The 20736-nt window shown below is 44.2% G+C and overlaps 1 protein-coding gene across 1 annotated transcript in view; it reads left to right on the top strand.

Moving 5' to 3' along the window:
* The first annotated feature begins 17364 nt into the window (after nt 1-17364).
* The window catches only part of LOC127044711 (coiled-coil domain-containing protein 178-like), a 268745-nt gene continuing 265373 nt past the window's right edge, over nt 17365-20736 (top strand). Inside the window, exon 1 of the mRNA XM_050939779.1 lies at nt 17365-17450. The gene's annotated coding sequence lies outside the window, so the exon portion shown is untranslated. The remainder of the gene's footprint in view (nt 17451-20736) is intronic.

Below are 20736 nucleotides of genomic sequence, written 5' to 3'. Positions count from 1 at the left end.
GTATGTATATACATTCATAAGGCCTGAGCCAAAGCTAATTGAATCAATGGAAACTTTGCTATTGTTCATATAGAAAATTGGTATTATATTGCTGTGGAATAGACATCTTTAAAAAGGTAATTAGACAACACTGGGTCAATTACTAATGGATAATTTCTAGCTCATGGTGTTAACAATCACACATTGACCTACTTATTTCTAAATTATGTAGCTGGGACACATGTATTTTTAATATTTCTTATTCTCCACACAGATGTTTCTAAGGCAGAAACAATGAGTCAGACCCTCAACTCATGTAAGTTGGTGTTGCTCCATTGACTTCTTTTACATGCATAGACTTACTTTGACTTTTGCTTCACATTAAAGGCCCAGACAGAGTTTGCCAAAATCCAGGCAGCATACCTTTAGATAGGTAGAGGATTACTCATGGTTTTGTAAATAATCCTTTCCTGGGCACATGTGGATAAACTTAATATCAGTTATTGATACCCTGGTTGTTATTGTCTATTTTAAGTTACTTTGTATACAGCAGTGGTTCTCAACCTCCGGCCCTTGGGCTGCTTGTGGACAAGTCAACACACAGCTGCAGCCCATGTGACATCCTCAGGGCCATACACGTAGTATATGTATTGTCAATGTGGCCTACATAATACATAGAGAGCTGTGTATGCAGCCCACCATGGTAAAGAGCTTGAAAACAACTGGTATACGGTATGCCTCTGATATATTTGTGTGTCTTGTCTTCACATACTTCACCTTGTTTTTCTGGTCTGGAAATTTAAAAAAAAATTCAAAACAGCTTTTGTGTTATTTACAACCTCATCACAGGAATAACTCACAATAGAAGGAAAACAATGTCTGTCATTATATCAGTCATATAGTCTTAATGTATTTCTCAAATGCCCACTGCAGTACAATCTGACTTGGCTATTATAAGTACTATTTTTCTTTATTGACAATTCATTACTTTTAGGCTTACAGGAATCAACAACAATTGATTAGGAGTGAAGGGGCACATGGTAACCATACAGAATGGCTATTATAGACAGATATTGCAGAAAAGCTATCATTTGCAGCATTATGCAGTCTGTCTAAACATGTCTCTGCTGGACACTTGTGCCCTAGAAACTGTCAATTTCACTTTCTGACCGAATATACTACCATCCTAATGCATGGCTGAGAGTGTAGGCAGCCAAGACACCATGTCTGAAGATCAAATGTCCTTGTGTTGAGAGAAAGAATACTAGCCAGGAATATCATAACTGCTGCCTTTCAAAAGTTATTCCACACTACTACTGTATACTGGCTTGCATGAAAATTTAAGAAAGGCTTCTACAACAATGTAAAATGTAGTTTTAATTGTGTTTAATCAGGTTTAATGAGTTTTTGAATCTTTACAGAATTTCACTACAGAACTGGCAAAACCACTTTGTAGCATAGATTAATTTGCTGATTAGGTTTCCAGGGGGAAAAATCCTGTTTTGCAGCCTTCTATGAGCTTTTATTAAAAACTTTTAGGCTTTTACTATAGGGCTCTTTAGGATCCAAAGACTGTGCCAGCTTACTCAGGCTGCCTAATGCCCCATTAAGTCATTATGGTAACTGTAACAACTGCTAGGATATGCTTGCTTTTCCCCAAAACATCCTCCTAAATGGTGGCTGTAAGGTAAGCATGGTATAGAAGCCATTTCAACAGCACCATACCCCTGGCAGAGAAATTCTTAGATAGCTGCTTAAGCTGGAATTGAGTCTGTTTTGCAGTACTTGAATAGTGGAAAGCAGACTTGGGTAGGTGAATCTTGCTCATTGTTTATTTTTCTGTGTAGTTGCTAAGACAGGACCATTGTATTCTGAAAAATGCATATCAAAACATAGGTGCTGGAATTAGAGGTGCTGAGGGTTCAGCAGCACACCCTGGCTTGATGTGGTTTCCATTATACACAGGATTTACAATGACTCTCAGCACCCCCACTATAAAAATTGTTCCAGCACCCCTGTTTCAAAACAAACACACAGCTTTTTACCTTGTATGTACTGAGGCATATGGGATGTCTCAAGACTAAATTTTTCTGCTTTTCATTCATATTGTTATTGCAGAGAGGGAAAGATCCCATTTTTCCTAGTACATCATGAAGAAGTGTTTATAAGTTCCAAGCAGTTGCACCTGTGCACATGTTTAATTACGGACATAATTTGGCCTGCCTCTATTATTGGTGATGATATGAAAGAAAACAAAATAAAGGGTGTCTTCAGTTATTAACATCTTTGACATAGGGCACATCTAGCCTTGTATTGAAAGCATAATGGATCAGAGTCTGTGCTCTATTGCCTGAGAGATGCAGCACAGAGATGTAGCCCCAAGAAGGAGGCTTTATTCAATCTTTGTGCCACCCAGCCTTCAGAATGGGCTGAAACCTGAAATGGACATCAGTGTAAGTTACAACATTTCTCATGGCTGCTCTAACTTGTAGCAGCCTTTCCCTTGCTGCCTATTATTTCAGCATGTGGTACTATATCCATCACGGTGTGCCTTTCTCTAATGTCTCAACCAATGTGATCAACAGTCACGAGTGTTCTTTCATCCTCTACTAGGAGAATAATTGCGTGCCTTAGAGAGTTACTGTGGAAGAACACCTCAATGCCCTCCTCCTAGCTGAAGGGGGCAGTGCAACACTTTGGCTCACATCATCCCCACATTCTTTTGGGGGTAGTACAGCCAAAGGTGTGTCTTCGCCCTCCAGACACCAAAGTCTTAAGTAACATGTACTTAAACCAAATCTTCAGCCCAACTGGGGTAGCTAGCAGCCTCCACACTGCAAGCATGCCTCTACTTCTTTAGACTATCCTGTATCTTAATCAACCCTACCTTGTAGGTTCCAGCCCACTTCTCCCTTTACTGCAGGAAAGCTCCAGCTAGGTCTCCAGTTCACCTCTGGAAGAGCTGTTTGTTTTTTTCCCCTTCTCAACCTTCCTCCATCCAGCTCCTCCAAGAAAGAGTACCTCTACTCTCTGAATTTCTTCTCTCCCAACTGTGCTTACTCAGCTCTTTATGGAAATAGGCCCAGCTTTCCCCCAGCTGGGCTTTATTTCTAAGTAGGTCTGCCCACCCTGTCAGGTCCATATTAACCCTTTCATGGCACGTGTGAGGTAAACACCCCATCACAACCGACATTTTGCAATATGTTTATGTTACAGAATGCAAAGTCAAATAAATGTACCTTCCCTCAGAGCATGCAACTGCAGCCCAGAATCTCTGTAGTGCTGAGAACTTTGGCTATTCCCACTGCCATGCTTTATGCTATTGCTTACATCAGCCTTAAGCTGCTTCTGCATTGGGGGGGCATTCTCCCCTGGACTCTTGCAGCTCATTTACATTTCTTGAATCCAGTGAAGCAGTGTATAGGGGCTGGAGCAGAAGGAAGAAAAGTTCCCACTATTTTCTGGTTTTGACGCTTCTACAACATGTACACCTGTTGCAGGTCATCTGTTCTTGCTTTACAGTAGAATTCTGATTTTATGAACAACCAGTTATATGAACCATTTTAATCTCTGAATCAATAATGTAATCAGTGAGCAGAGGCCACACAAACTCAGTACATGGGTGTATCAACCATCCCATGCTCTGGTGAAAGTGCCTCAGTATCAGACAAGAAAAGTATCAGACTAATTGATGCAGCTGTCTCAAACAAAAGAAAATCAGTTATTTATTTCACAGTGACTACTGTGACACTATAGCATATTACGCACCTATAGCACTGTAGGATGTAATGCAGTATATTGGCAAAATTGTACTAGCTCACTGTATACACTTGTTTCCAATCAGTATGTACACATTGGATAATTAAATTGTGCACTGTACCTACTGTAATTCTGATATGTTCAATTTTATGAACTCCTCAATCCCAATTAGTTCATAAAATAGGGGTTCTACTGTATGTGATGCTTTCTGTTGGTAAGAACAGAGAAAACACAGAGCACTTTTGGACACTGGACCCAGCCTATAGGACAATAAAAATTCCCATTTTAGAGTACAGTGTACTTTGCAACATTTTCTCAAATAGTCTCATTTTATATCCCATAGATATAAAAATAAATATGTAAAAACTAATCAAAATTGAAATATGGAATAAAATCTCCAAGAATTATTTTACGCTTATAAGCTCCTGTCTCTTGGAGCTCTGTGGTGGCTGTACTGTTTTCACCAGAGACACTTGTGGGGTAGCACACTAGGAGCTGATGATCTCTAGACAGCATGGAGATCAGAGAATCTACACAACTTGCTTGGTCATATAAGCATATAATTCTATAGGTTTAAAAAAAAACTTACATCTATATTCATGTATGTGTGGAAATCACACAGAATCCCTCTGAATTCCAATTGATTTAATGGGTGCAGAATTGGATTCTATGTTTGCAAGTATTTAACAAGAAGAATAATCTAAATGATATTCTAAAAACACTTACATCAGACTTCAGCCACTTTCTACTGAAATTTATTAAAATATTCATGAATCCATTTTATTATAACATCTTTTATTCAGACTCATGAATAAATTGTAATGTTAACTACAACAGATACTCAACCTTTTGGTAAGTAAGTTTTTACTATCACCCCTAAAAGAATGGTAAATCTACCAGTATATTTGAAGCTAAATGCATTTATAACAACCAGTTTAAAGAAATGTTATGATCTTAGTGGGAAACATGGAATTTCCATGATGGTAGTTAAAAGATTACACTTGTCGCTGTCCTCTTTGCCTCACAATAGTTGCCGAGACCAATATATAAACATATATTCAAACACGTAAAATATCAAGTAACATTATAACTTGTCACAAACTAGAGTTTCTGACAGAAAAGAGCCCTCTTCACTGCCTCCGCTCTTAATCTCTTCTGCTTAGGTGCCAAGAAGAATTTGAAGCTCATATGTTGCCAAAAAGTATTGACAAATCCAAAGGAGCGAAGAGATCATACAGGTGGGGACTTCAGGACCTGAAAGTAGTCAATAAGAGTAAAGAAGGAATGTCTTTTACAAAGCTATATCTGCTCTTCAGTTATGTTTAATTTGTAAAATCAGTATTAGATTGTGAATTATAAGCCTACAATACTGCTAAGAATGTGGCATTGCATCTTCTGTCAGTTGTTGCTTAGGAACTTCTCAATCACTCAGACTTTATCTTCACTGCTAAAAAGATGTGGCTTTTTTGTTTTTACAGTGAGATAGCTGTCTTGATGCAAAGTCCTAGTGGAAAGAAGGCACAGGTAGTTTTTACCTTGATGTGGCTAGTAAAGGTCAACTCTATGCCCTCCACTTTTCTTCAGTAAGGTTTCACATTGTAATAGCTAATTTGAGATGGCTATCTTGATGTAAACATTTTTTTTTCTTTTGCAGTGAAGACATAGCCTAAAGGTCTGAACCTGCACAGTGTAAGTATAGAGTGCTGTGCATGTAAACAAAAGGTAAATAATGAGGAGGTGGACAAGGAGCACAGAAGAAATTGATTCTTCATTACTAAATGAGCTATTACTTGGCTGCCAAAATTCTGTTGCCTAGCAGCAGGCATAAGACCTACGAGGGGGAAAAAGGGATAACTGAGGATTACATATACACCCAGGTCTCTTCTGAGTCACCTGTTCTCTACATATGCAATCCACTTTTACTATATGTACTTGAAAGTAGGGGAGTGGGCATACAGGATGCTTACTACCTCTCAGCATGGAGGACTAAGCCTACACTTAACCTCACTTATGTCTACAAGTAGTCCTACATACACCTGAGCACAACAACCTTGCACACCATTATATGCTTTGTGCAAGAACGTGTAGGATCAAGACCTTAATAATCTGAGTTGACAGCAAACTTGGAGGGTGCTGGAGGCCAGTTTAGTGAATAGGAAGTTAACTGTATAAAATTAGGTCCCTTCTAATGAACTAAGGTGGGAAGGATTGGACTCGACCCCTAAAATAGCAGTTCTCAAACAGGAGTCCGAGGCCCCCTGAGGGGCCACAAGCATGTTTCAGGGGGTCCACCAAAATAAACCATAGAGCAGGGCCAGTGTTAGTCACTGGGGCCCAGGGTAGGAAGCCAAAGCCTGAGCCACGCTGCGTGGGCTGACGCCTGAACCCTGCCACATGGGTCTGAAGCCAAAGCATGAGCAACTTAGCATTGCAGGGCCATTGCCCTGTTTGCTACCCCCAATGCCAGTCGTGGCTTTTAATCTACTGGATATGCAGAACAGTTGTTGTGGCACAGACAAGCCATGGAGTTTTCATAGCATGTTGAGGTGGGCCCCAGAAAGAAAAAGGTTGAGAACGGCTGCCCTAGAAGATACAGAGCATGAAAGAAGCTAGGTGCTGGCTCATAACTGCTCTGGGAAATAGTCTCCTTGGAGGCAGGCAGGAACTGAAGTCTTTATATATAGGGCTTTCCTCCCTCTTAGGGATAGACATTACTTTACTGGTAAAATACCCACTTGGTTGGTATAAACCATTTGGAGTATTTAATAAAGTTGGTTAAAACTGGTCTTTTTCATGCCAATTTTTGAAAAACATTAAAACATTTCACTTAAGATGGTGAAACAAAATAACCTTTACACTGATCACTTTCACAAAATCTTCTAGTTTAACTCCCAAGATACTCTCTCAGAAGCAGGTAATCAGAGTACATTGCAAGGTAACTAGCAAATGGAATAGTTCATCAAAGACCAGAGTAGAAACTATTTACCACTGGACATGATTATGTTCATAGTTTTACCATAGCTATAAAATAATCCAAGCTTGTGTAAACCAATACAGTAAATGCTTTGTTATCCGGCATGTTGGGGGAATAGGGGGTGCCAGTTAGTCAAAAATTCAAGTTAACTAAGAGTTATACTTACCAATGGATTACCAATTTTCAAAGAATTAGAATACAATAAAATCAATAAACATTCATATTCTTGCCTTTTTCAGGATGTATATATCTTTTTATTTTCTGTTTTAATGTCAACATAACTCTTATGTGTTTCTCCTTTGCTTTTCGTTGGTATTTTGGTATGGTGGTGTTGATATTTTATGATAAAAACATGACAATACACTGAGTAATAAACCACCAATCACAATGGCAGATATAAACAAAGAACAGCATTCTGTTCTTGACTAACTCGAGCGTAGTCCGACTGCTCTTGGAAATACTCAGGTCCCAAATAACTTCAGCATTAGTCCTGGTTACTAGATTGGCATTTCTGATATCTCCCAATACAAATCTTCAGTTTCTAGAGCTTTCCTGTTGGTAAAGGGCCAGATAACACAGCTTTTACTGTTTTTGAAAAGCTGTAGTAATTAATTACCCTGACTTCTTGCCAAAAGCAGCAAAGAAAAGGTGAGAAATATCGTAAATCTTCCTCTGACATGCTGACTAATATAATTTCTTTTAGAATGTTGAAAATGATATTTTACGTGTGTTTGTTCAGTTTCAACTTCTGTATGAGAAAAATGAGTGAGATACTTGGCTTTTCCACTTTTGCTTAAAGTACTAATAAAACCTATTTATATATTGTAAGGACATTAGGAAAGACCTGAGTCAGTGCCATTTCCTATCCAGTGAAGAATTACCCTACTCCAGGAGTCCAAACCCTTCTTGACTGCTTAGAAATTGGCACAAGATTCCCCCTCCCCCTCAATTTATATTTAGCAACTTTGGTACAAAATGCTGTGAAAGACATTGCAAATAAGGCAAAGCTAGAAGAATAAGCTACGTGATTTTGGACTTGAATGAAGTGTGACGAAATGATTTTGAGAGCATTGCAGGAACATACTCAAGACGACAAGTGCTTGGACTAGAATTTAATTATTAACCTTTTCTTCATATAAATTTTTAATGTGCACTGTGATTATTATTAAATCCTACTTAATCTGTGACTGAATAAAAAGGTCAAGAAAGGCGCAGCCAGGTGCTATTCTTGCTTCTTTTCAAAACAGGTTGGCAATGCAACTTAGTATTCCAGTCCTATTCTGGCCACTTATAGCGACTTGTGTGTTGAGTGTGTGATGTGACAAATATTCAGTCAAGTTTATTGTCACTTGTGACCCCAGCAGAATTTGAACTTACTGTAGGTTTCCAGATGTGAAAGGCTTGGGCACTAACCTACTGTGCCAGTTAGTCTCCAAGGCACTGCTTCTGTCAATTAATGTTTTTCTCTAGATGCAGTAAATCTTGCAGTTAGGTTAAAGGGCAAGTAAGCAAAGTGTACTGAGATAGCAGAATAAAAAAAAGAGTAAGACAAATGACATGGCATATTAACAATCAAGTGACACTTATTTTCAGCCTCCAGATTATAAATGGAAATAATGTGGGAAAAGTCTTGACAGCTGCTGTCCAACATCCTGAAACAGTGACTTACACTTACTATAAATTCTCCTTTTGAGGGTTTGCAACTTGGTCATAAAAAATTAACTCTGGGGTGAAACATGGCATATAAACTGCCAGTGTAGGAGTAAATGTTTAAAATTTAATTTTTTTGCAGTATTTAATTGGATTTGTTTTAGCTGTTTAGCTTCTTAGACTAGACCAGTGGTTCTCAAACTAGGGCCACTGCTTGTTCCAGAAAAGCCCCTGGCGGGCCAGGCCAGTTTACTTGCCGTGTCTGCAGGTTTGGCTGATCGCGGCAGTTCACCGCTCCAGGCCAATTGGGGGCTGCAGGAAGGGCGGTCAGCACATCCCTTGGCCTGCGCCGCTTCCTGCAGCCCCCAATGGCCTGGAGCGGCAAACCACGGTCAGTGGGAGCTATGATTGGACGAACCTGCGGACGTGGCAGGTCAACAAACCAGCCTGGCCTGCCAGGGGCTTTCCCTGAACAAGTGGCAGCCCTAGTTTGAGAACCACTGGACTAGACCAACAAATTTGTTTATGTTTGATCTGTTGAACTCAGAAGGAAAATGGCTAACTTTTAAAACTTGGACATTTTAGGCATTTATCCCATATACGGTTGCCAACTTTCTAATTGCATAAAAACCAAACAACCTTGCCCTGGGCCCTGTCACGCCCTTTCCCAAAGGCCCCACTCCTTCCCCAAAGCCACACCTTTTTCCACACCTTCTCACTCCATCCCTCCCCTCCATCGCTTGCTCTTCCCTAACCCCCACTCTCACTCACTTTCACAGGCCTGGGACAGGGGTTTGGGGTGTGGTAAGGGGTGAGGGCTCCAGCTGGTGGTGTGGGCTCTGGGGTGGGGCCAAGGATGGGGGGCTCAGGGTGCAGGAAGGGACTCTGGGTTGAGGGTTTCAGAGTGCAGGAGGGGGATCAGGGCTGGAGCAAGGTGTTGGGGTACCGGAGGAGGTTTGGGCTCTGGCCTGGTGGCGCTTACCTCAGATGGTTCCTGGCCAATGGGAGCTGCGGAGCCAGTGCTTGGGGCGGGGAAAGCGCACGGAGCCCTCTGACTCCTGCGCCTAGGAGCTGGATGTGCCAGATGCTTCCAGGAGCCACGCGGAGCCAGGGCAGGCAGTGAACCTGCCTTAGTTCTGCTGCACCGCTGACTGGACTTTTAGCAGGTCAGTCAACAGTGCTGACTGGAGTCACAAGGGTCCCTTTTTAACTGGGCATTCTGGTTGAAAAATGGATGCCTGGCAACCCTAATCCCATATGTTTGACTTTGGTTTGAAGACAATTAAATTTGAAAATTGACAGCTAAATAGGAAGATTATACTTAGTAGTGTTTTAAATTGTAATTCAGACTATAATTTATAGTAATATTTAATGTTCTATTAGCAGCAAGTTTTACAGGCAATTAAATAGAAGATAACAGTTATTGCAAAGAGTGTCATGCAACTGGGGCTCTGTTGGAAGCCACAATCATGTAACTTTGGCCTAACTTAAGAGGCGCATGTAGAATTTAAGAAATATAGAAACTCAATGCTTTGAAAACTAAATAATGTAGGCATAGCTACTTTTAATTTCATCACAATTTGATATGGGGATCATATAACTATGGGCATGATCCTGCAACTGGACATGTCTAAGTGGACTTCTGCAGCTGTGCAGAGCTCCATTGACTTAAATCTCTGTATGACTGCAAAGATCCACCATGTGGATCTGATTACAGGACCAGGGCCCCATGTTTTATGCACAGCACTTCAGAAGTCAAAGGCAAATGTCAATTCTAATGTAAACCAAAATTTAAATATTGAAAAAACAAGGTTCCACAAAACCAAAGGTTTGTTTCTGGTGGGGTCCCATCGGGATTAGTCCTTGACCTACACTGTTTAACTTTTTTTTTTCAATGACCAAAAAGAAAGAAAATAATCACTGATAAAGTTTGCAGATGACACAAAAATTGGGGGAGCGATAAATAATGAAGAGGACAAGTCACTGATACAGAGCAATCTGAATTGGCTGGTAAACTGGGTGAAAGCAAACACTATGCATTTTAATATGGCTAAATGTAAATGTTCACATCTAGGAACAAAGACTGTAGGCCCAACTTACAGGATGGAGGACTCTTTTCTGGGAAGCAGTGACTCAGAAAAAGATTTGGGGGTCGTGATGGATAATTAGCTGAACATAAATTCCCAGTGCAGTGCTGTGGTCAAAAGGGTTAATGTGATCCTTAGATGCATAAACAGGGGAATCTCACATCGGAAGAGAGACGTTATTTTATCTCTGCATTTGGCACTGGTGTGACTGCTACTGGAATACTGCGTTCAGTTCTGGTGTCCACAGTTCAAGAAGGGGTGGGCATGGAGGGAAAAAGGGCAATAGAGGCACACAAAGAGGTCCTGTCATGGGGAGGTGAATGGGGGCACCCTTGAATGAGGAGATTGGGAGAAGGATGGGCACACAGCCTCTGGCAAGTGTGGGGGATTGGGGGCGGGCAGAGAATAGGCAGCCTTGGTATGGAGAGGAAGAATGGGGGATATTCTGAACCCCTGGCAGGATGGGAATGGGGGGACCTCAAGGGAGTACCTGAAATAGAAGGGGATGGAAGGGTGGCACAAAGGAAGCTTATAAGAGAAGTGGGAAAATGGAGGGATCCAAGGAGCCCCAGATGTGTGCAATAAGCTCACCTACACAAGATACCAAGTGTGTGACCCCCCAAGTATAACATCCCTATTCATACTCTCAATATTCCTGTTAATACATCCAAGCATCATATTAGCTCTTTTGGCTGCAGTGCCCCACTGAGAGCTCATGTTCAGCTGATTATCCATCATGACCCCACAGTGATGGGTTACCTCCCCCTCCTTTGGGATGCCATCTGATGTACTGGGGTACCACTGAGCTCGCCGGTTTCACCAGTCTGGGTTCCCTTACGCTGCCCTGCTGAGCCAGGCCCTCAAGCCTCCTCCAGCACGCATGCAGGTAGGGCCACACCCAGCTGCAGAAACACACAGACACTGAGATCAGCTTTATGTAGGAAGACTCAGCTCGGGAATTGCCTAGCACTCAAAGTGCACACCCCCTCTGGAGTGTAAACACAAAATTGTCTTGTCTTGCACTGCACAGAAAATTGTACAGCGTAAGCTTATGAAATTTGCTCCCTCCCTCAACGTGGAGAACGGTATGCACAGCTTTTTGCCCCCCCCACCCTATGAATTGCACTGTCATAAACAGATGGTTAAGGGTTAATGTCTCCTTTACCTGTAAAGGGTTAAGAAGCTCAGTAAACCTGGCTGACACCTGACCAGAAGACCAATAGGGGGACAAGATACTTTCAAATCTTGGTGGGGGGAAGTCTTTTGTTTGTGCTCTTTGTGTTGTTGTTCGCTCTCAGGACTGAGAGGGACGGGACATCAATCCAAGCTCTCCAAATCTTTCTGAATCAGTCTCTCATGTTTCAAACTTGTAAGTAATTAGCCAGGCAAGGTGTGTTAGTTTTATGTTTGTTTTCTCAACTTGTAAATGTTTCTTTTTGCTGGAAGGATTTTTACCTCTGTTTGCTGTAACTTTGAACCTAAGGCTGGGGCGGGGGGTCCCTCTGGTCTATAGGAATCTGATTACCCTGTAAAGCATTTTCCATCCTGATTTTACAGAGATGATTTTTATCTTTCTTTCTTTAATTGAAAGCTTTCTTTTTTTAAGAATCTGATTTTTCCTTGTTTTAAGATCCAAGGGGATTGGGTCTGGACTCACCGGGGATTGGTGGGGGGAAAGGAGGGGGGATGGTTAATTCCTCCTTATTTTAAGATCCAAGGGGTTTGGATCTGTCTTCACCAGGGACGTGGTGAAGCCTCTCAAGGCAACCCAGGGAGGGGAAAGTTTTGTGGGGATTGAAAGTGCCCCAGACACTGAAATTCTGGGTGGTGGCAGTGTTACCAGATCTAAGCTAGTAATTAAGCTTAGAAGGGTCCATGCAGGTCCCCCACATCTGTACCCTAAAGTTCAGAGTGGGAAAAAAACCTTGACATGCACAAACTAGTTAAGAGAAAACAAAACAAGTTTATTAACTAGAAACAATATATTTTCAGTGATTATAAGGGATAGCAAACAGATCAAAGCAGATTACTGAGCAAATAAAGTTGTAATCCCTTTGGGGTTTAGAGAGCATGCCCCCTTTAAATCTTTTTCCTACGGGGGAGGGGGAGAGTGAGAAAAAAGGAGGGAAACTCCAGGGGGCAGCACTGGAGCTCCAGGGAGGGAGAGAGGTAGTCATCAGGCCCTGGAAAGGTGAAGCAGGGAGAACCTGCCAGAGGTCTGAGCAGGACAGGCTCAATCGGGGACAGCCCAGGACAGGAGCCCCATGCCAGGGAGGAATCGACCAAGAAGGACAGGCCAGAGCTGGACCCCGTATCACGGCTGCTCAGAGCTGCGAGTACTGGGGCTTGTGACTCTGCACTGTGAACAAGGAGGGAGGCTGTAACTAGTTAAGTGGGGAGGTGGTTGCGCTGTGTGGCTTTGCAGAGGGCAGCAGAAGAGGGCACCACAGGAGTTTGCTGGGGAGAGTTCACTGGTGCCAAAGATGACCAGGAGCACCCAAGACTCACCACTAGACTGGAACTTTGCTCAGGACTCCTGAACTCTGTGTACAGACACATTGCTCAGTGTCTGCCCTTCCAGACTGTGCTACCACTGGGCCCGTTGGGCCTTGGCTTGGATGCAGCCCTGTTTTACTGCTCCCCTATATTTCCCCTTGTTTTTCTCCTCTCATCCCTCTGTAAATAAATACCTCCCTTTGTTATATCCATTGTACTTTTCCTGTGGGTGGGTGTGTTCACTCTGGGGGGTTTGGAATAGATGCCCCTGGGTTGGAAGGGATTTCTCCTGCTGCATTCCTGCGTGCACCTTCTCTTGGCCAGAGCTGCCTTCAGAGCAGACTCCATCTTGGCCACGAGGGCGCTAAAGTTACAAAGCAAACACACAAACTAAACTTAATACACTAAAGAAACTGGCTACAAGTAATAATTTCTCACCCTAAATGTTGTTTTAAGCAGGTTGCTGAGTTTCTTGAAGACAAACTGCTCTTGCTTGCAGCTTAGAACTCCAAATATTCCTTTCACAGGCCAGACACCTTCTAGCCTGGGTCTAGTCCTTTCTTCCCCAGATCAGTCTTAGGTGTTTTCAGTAGTCCTCTTGAGCAGGGATTCAGTGAAGAACTGACCTAGATCAACTCACTTCCCTGCCTTATATTGGATTTTCATATAGCGGGAATTCTTTGTTTCCCAGTTTGGTCCCAACCCCCCCATTAGTGGAAAAATACTAGTAGGCCAAGATAGGGTCCAATACCAGGTGATATGATCACATGACACTGCAGTGTCAAAGCAGCATTCCAGGAAGCTACTCAGGAAGGTGGGAGATGAGCATCTTCAAAGTCTGATTGTTCTAACTGATAGGCCATTGACTAACCAGCCAGACTGATTGCACCTGGGGAATGCCCACCAGAAAAAATGCAAACACTTCTGTAATTGATACATAGTCCATATTCCTAACTTCAGATACAGAAATGATACATGCATGTAAATAGGATAATCATATTCAGTAAATCATAACCTTTCCAATGATATCTCAGATGACTCATCTTGCATAAAATACATCTTAGATATGCCATATTCGTATCATATTTTATGAAGAATATGGGGAGTAGCATCACAACCCGCAAGTCCTTTCCAGAGTCACTGCTTCCCAAGATGGAGTCCCCCCACGTGTAAGTATGGTCTGTATTCTTTGTTCATAGATGTGTAATTTTACATCTGATTATATTTAAATACATATTGTTTGCTTGTGCCCAGTTTACCAGCATAATGCTCTGTATCAGTGACCTCTCCATGGGTGGTACATATAATAGGCTGCGGAAGGCTGTGCCTCCTCAAACAGCTTTGTGTGGCCCTGCCCCTGAGACCCCCTCCTGTTTGCCGCTAGTTGGTCCCAGCCCAGGAAGGCTGATCCAAGTTCCGGGAAGCCTGCTGAGGCTGGACTCTGGAGCTAGAGTGGCTGGGACTTGGGGTGGCTGGGGCCATGCCGCCCAGCGCTCCAGGGCTGGAGATGCTGGTGCCACACCACCCAGTGCTCTGGGGCGGGGGCTCCCACTGTCTATCTCATGCTCCAGGGCTGGGGAGCGTGCGCTGCCCACCAGGTGCTCCAGGGCTGGGGAGCACGTTACACCCACCTGCTTGATGCTCTAGAAGGTTGAGGATATTACATCCATCTTTATCAACCAAACTTTTAAGTTCATCAAAAAAAGGCTTTAGTGGGAGCAGAGTTAAACCAGTATTTGCACTTTTAGAAATCCCCTTCACTACCTCTAAAAACCAGGATAGATCATGTTTAACAATATAAAGTGTTATAAACAACATAGGCAAGGAAACTAAGTTATCTAAATTATTTGTAAGTTGATTTGCCAGTGTTACCAACTCTCACAGTTTTATTCTAAGTCTCACAATATTTCACATTTTCTTAAAAGTTGCAGCTTCAGGAGTCATTTGAGTACCCAAGACACTCAGCTTTCCTTTTTTTTTTTTTTAAAGCAGATTTCTAGCCTCATAGTTGTGGCAAAAAAGCTTGAAACCACAAACCCTAAAGGCTGAAGAACCAAAGGGCAAATAAAAAGGACTCAAAATACACTATTTTTTAAACCTCATGATTTTTAAATCAATCTGTTGAATTGCAGGGGTGGGAGGGGGACTCATGATCTTTTGATCACTTGCAGTGGCAGTATTACTGTGCCTATTTAAAATCAATTCTGTTTCAATATGATAAAGATAACATTAATCTCTTTCTATTCCTGGAGCACCAAGTTTTAGACATAACTCTGCTATTTGGAAAGGCTGTGCATTGGCAGCACAGCAGGCAAGGGAGGGACACAAACACGCAGAGTGACAAGCAGGTGATACAAAGCGTGTGTGTCAAATGCTGGACACAGAGATGTAAAATAACAGTATTTAGTACTTGCACAGTATAGTGCTTTACAGCCCTGGAATTCTAAGTGCCTTACAAAGATGGGTCAGTATCATTATCCCCAGTTGAAAAACCTGAGAGCCTCAGAGATCAGTGGCAGAGCTAGGAAGAGAACCCTGGAGTCCTGATGCTTAGGCTGGTGCTAGGGTTGCCAGGCGTCGTTTTCGACCAGAATGCCCGGTCGAAAAGGGCCCCTGGCGGCTCCAGTTGGCACAACTGACCAGGCTGTTAAAAGTAAGGTTGGCGGCGCAGTGGGGGCCCAGGGCTCAGGCAGGCTCTGTGCCTGCCCCTGCTGTTACCTGGGGTTCTTTCAACCCAAAGCTCTTGGTAACTATACTCTGTGCGAGGAGGTGTCAGGAAATAAATCTGGGGAGACACGGCCGTCCGACTGATAGATGGCTGGCACAAACAGGACAACACAAGAGTGCTTTCACTTAAAGCTAAACTTTACTTAGTCTCAAGCACTTACACACGTCCGCAACAAGTTAGTAAAACACCCCCAACCTTTGATAATTACCAAAGCTGAGTGTAGCTTTTGAGTAATACAGCGGCAGTCCGTCTGCCGCTGGGGAACACAAGATGTATCCAGAGAGAGAGGCCAGTCCTGAAACGAGTCCCACCTGTTTCAAGTTTTTCCCCCTTATTTATACATTAGTAATTAAAGAAACCTTGTTACGTAAGCTGTTTCAAGCAAGAGGTTCCTTCTGATTATTGATTAACCAGGCATGGGTTTTTCCAGAACTTGCAGCCTTGAGATCTCAATAGACATTCCTGGGGCATATCCTACTCTTTGACAATGCATGTATAAGCAAATTTTGACCCAATTCTTATCAGGAAGGACGTGGGGTCAAGCTGCTTTTTTGGTGGCACCCTAAATCCCCCTCCCCTCCTGCCTTGGTCAAGCTGAGACTTGCTTTTAACAGCTTGCTCACTAGGCTGTCTTTAACAATAAGCCATAGTGGTTTCAGGCACTTCACTGGTTTGCCAAAGTCTCCCCGTGCACCACAGGGTCCCAGAAGCGGCCACCAGGTCCCTGTATTCCCTGGGGCATGGGTGGCCAGGGAAGCTCTGTGTCCTGTCCCCAGCACCAGCTCCGCAGCTCCCATTGGCTGGGAATCACAACCCATGGGAGCTGCAGGGGCAGTGGATGGCGGCTGCTTCCTTATAGCCACAGTAAGCACCACTGGGATCCTGCCCCCTCAACCTCCTGCCCCACCTGAGAGTCCCCTCCTCCACCTAAACTCTGTCCTGGAGCCCCCATCCCCCCACAACCCAATCCTCCGCCCCTTCCTGGATCCCAAACCCGTCACCCCCAGCCCCATCTCGGAGCCTGCACCCCTACCTGGAGCCCCCTCCTGCACCCTTGGGCCTCGGGGAAGGGGTAAGACAGGGATGTTTGGTTTTGTGCGATTAGAATGTTGGCCACCGTAGCTGGTGCAGGTTGGTGGAGAGGAATTTGGGGCCCTAGTGCCTCATGTTGGCCCTCCCGCCTTGGCAACATGAGGCACTAGGCACTAGCAACATCACGCAGCCATCCCAGGGCAGGGGCAGCCCAGCAAGGGACAGGCAGCGACGGGAGCCCGCATGGGGACAGTGCCCTGGGCCCCTCCCGAGCCCAGTAGGGCTGGGATGACAACAAATGTCCCGCTGGAGGAGGAAGGGAGGCTCGGCGCTGAGCTGCCAATGACCCCGCTCCCCGGACATGGGGCTGGGCCGCCCTCGGCGCGCAGGGGGTCACCTCCTGGCAGGGAGGGGGGATTTGCAGACGCTCCCTGGCTGCCGTTGCCTGGAGACGGCACTAACGAACTCCGAGAGGAGAATTCAACGCCCGCAACCGCCACAGGGGGAGCAGGAATCGTCCGCGGCCCGGGAACGGGCGGGGCCCGGAGCCCGGAGCCCGGCCCTGCTCTGCCTTGCCGCTGGGAGGACTCAGCACGTGAGTAGCGGGAATGGGCGGATCCCTGAACAGAGACGGAGCCTCGGGCGCAGGTGACTGGTGGCCGCGGGCTTCAAGCGGCTCGGGTCGGGGCAGCACCCCGTGACTAGCCCTCTGGCGTCCGCGCGGAGGACTTGGCTGGGCTGGGAGGTAACTTCCCGGTCTCTCGCGCCGCGCCCCTCTCGCCCAGGCAGGCTCCGCTTCGTCCCCGCCTTGCACCCTCGCCACATTGCTGTGTCCCAGCTCTGCACCGCCTCCTACCCCTCAGCGCTGTACCTGACATTGCTCCTACTCCTGGCTCTGCATGCACCCCCCTTCCCTAGCCAGGCTGTGCTGCTCCTCTGCCCCCCTCCCCAACACTGCACCCATCCTACCGCTTCTCCTGCCAGGTTTGAACTCCCCGTCCTCCCCCTCTGCTCCCATCCGCCAGCACTGCATCTGCCCCACTGCTTCTACCCCACTTTGCTGCACCTGCACTCCTTCTTTGGATCAGGCTCTGCACCCATCCCACTGCTCTGTCCTAGCTCTGCATCCCATCGTTCCCCTGGGCTGGAAGTCACTTCCAGTCCTATGATCCCTCTTTCTGGTCAGAAAAAATGCACATAGAGACTATAGGTTTGAAGTAAAGTGTCTCTCACACCTTGTGCACAGGGGGGTTTTCAAAGCGGAGTTAAGTGGGAGAGGAGGAACAGGGCATGACTGGCAGCAATGGCAGAGTACTGTTTGGGGATGGACTTCAATCTCAATGTCTCATCACAGACCTGAGTAGGCAGGTCTGAAATAGCCCCCCAGAAAAAGAGTCAATGTGTGAATGTCTCCCCTTGAAGGAATTGGAAGCTCCAGGGCTCCTGTTGCCTGGGGTCCTGTAGACTGTGTACAGGTCTGTCGCATCTTAGGCGCATTTAACATGCACGATTTCAGTTTTACGCGGTCAGCAAAAACAAGAAAAAAAAAGAAAAATAGCAATTTTAAATACTGTTTCTGTAGTGCGGGTGATTCCGCCCACCATTACACTCAATGTAATTTTGACTATACGCGATTTTCACTTTATGTGCTGACTGCGGAACGTAACCCCAGCGTAAGATGAGACAGACTTGTAACATTTTTCTTGGTTTGAGTGGGACAGAGTACTTCCCCCTCTTGTTTTGGTATCTGGATTCATCTGCCTTAAGTAGTTCCTGTAGTTTGGGGTCCTTCATACTAGATAAAATTTGTAAAAGTATATTTTTGACAATGGTAAACCCAAACATTTAACTTTAGTTTGTATTTAATATCCAATTTTACTAGGATTTAAAGTGACTTAAATGTCATAATAAATTATTTTTATTGACTTTTATAGTTTGCCTCATGTAGGGCTTAGGGGTAGGAATAGAAAATAGAAACAGTTTTGTTCATTGGAAAAAAGCATATGCACCAATGTAGGGTATTGCATAATTTTACATAAAATTTCTAGATTTCTAGACCTTCTGCCTTAAGAAGTATGAGCAAGAAACAATTAGTATTGAATATCGATAATAGTATGCTTCTTTTAAGCTCACCATACCGAAGGGCTTGTCTGCACAAAATGTTACTTCCAAAGTGGTTTGTCTACCATTTTAACTATATTGATATAATTAAAGCATTATTATTATACTGGTATTTATACCAGTATACAAAGGTGTTTTTTACTCTTTTAGCTATTGACTCACAGGAAGGAGATTGGAGTATTATACCAGGATAACTATATTGTGTAAAAAAAAAAAAAAAAATCAAACCCCTAACCGACATAGTTATGCCAATACAAAAATGGTGTGCACACCAGGCCTAAATACGGAACTCTTTTTATTGTGTGTCTGAACTGTGTTGTCTTTGTTTGATTTAGTAATGTATATAGGCTCCTTGTGGCATTGACTGTTTTTTTGTATAGTACCAAGAGTCCATTAGTGTTCAATATAAGTATTGTTATGTAGAACCCTGTAAATCTAACAATTTAAAAACAATCTCCTTTTCCTGCACTCATAAATGATACGTTTTAAATTAATCAAATAAAACTTTCTGGATGTTTTCAATAAACTATCCAAAGTGCTTTTATTTGAATGCAGTTGAAAATAGTTATTTAATTTGAATTATTGAGCTGTGGAGCACAAACACAGTAAACCCAACATTTCTTCTTGCTGCATTTTATGCTGTAACTAGGGGGGAGGTGGTGTGTGCGCATGTGCCTATGTTGTTTTTTGGGGGCAGGCTTTATGTGGGAAAGAGAAGGAAGTGTTAGCTTGTTGCCTTCAGCTGCTCCAGTCATTATTGAGATACTGATTATTTCCTCCACTATCTTCCCTGTTTTAATCCTGCCCCGCCCCTTCAAAGCCCTGTTTACAGCTTCCCTCCTGTAAGAGTATGCAGTGTAGTTGCCTTGAATGGTCCTTAAAATATGTGCTAACATAACTCTGAATTTAGCTGTGAGGCTTGGAGTACCTTTCCTAGATCTGAAGAAGACCTCAGTGTGGCTTGAAAGCTTGTCTCTCTCACCAACAGAAGTTGGTTCAGTAAAAAATATTATCTCATCCGCCTTGCTCCTCTATCCTCTAAGATAGGGGTGGGCAAATTTTTTGGCCTGAGGGTCACATGCAGGAGGGGCTCAGGGCAGGGGGTTGGGGTGCAGAGTGAAGGAGGGTTTTGGGGTGCAGGATCTGGCCTGGTGCTGCTTACCTTGAGTGGCTCCGCAGTGGCTGCGGTGCGCAGTAGGGCTAAGGCAGGCTCCCTGGCCCCACGCTGTTCCTGGATGTGGCCAGCACCATGTCCCTGAGGGGGGCTAGCAGAGGAGTCCGTGTGCTGCCCTTGCCTTTGGGTACCTCCCCTGAAGCTCCCATTGGCCGCGGTTCCCCGTTGCCGGCCAATGAGAGCTGCAGGGGGTGGTTCCTGCCGGCAAGGGCAGTGTGCAGAGTCCTCTGCCCCTTCCCTCCCCCAGGGGCTGCAGGGATGTGGTGCTGGCCACTTCAACCAGCAGCTTGGGGTCAGGGCAGGCAGGGAGCCTGCCTTAGCCCCTCTTTGCCACGGGGCTGGCAATCACACAGGCTGGATTGAAAGCCCTGACAGGCCGGATCTGGCCCACGAGCTGTGGTTTGCCCACCCCTGCTCTAAGAGTATAATTTAGTCGATGTCAAATAATACTATTCTTCGACATTAGTTGTACTGAACAGCCTGAGTTACTCTCTACCTTGCTACGGCTCATGATGCAAAAGCCAGTATCATAATTTAATATTTAATAGAAGAATAAAAAATTTTTTTTAAAATTATTTTCTAATGTAACAATTTCACACAGCATCAGGAAATAATTAGTTTCCGAGATCTGAATACTGCTACAAAATATTCATGTTCAGCTGGAGTCAGAAATATGTTTATAGTTACTCAACACTTGATGTGGTCTTTGGCTAAGGATGTTCAATTAAACTTAGTA

Source organism: Gopherus flavomarginatus, chromosome 2 (genome assembly GCF_025201925.1).
Source record: "Gopherus flavomarginatus isolate rGopFla2 chromosome 2, rGopFla2.mat.asm, whole genome shotgun sequence".
Lineage (NCBI taxonomy): Eukaryota > Metazoa > Chordata > Testudines > Testudinidae > Gopherus > Gopherus flavomarginatus.
This window is presented reverse-complemented; position numbering and strand designations above follow the sequence as displayed.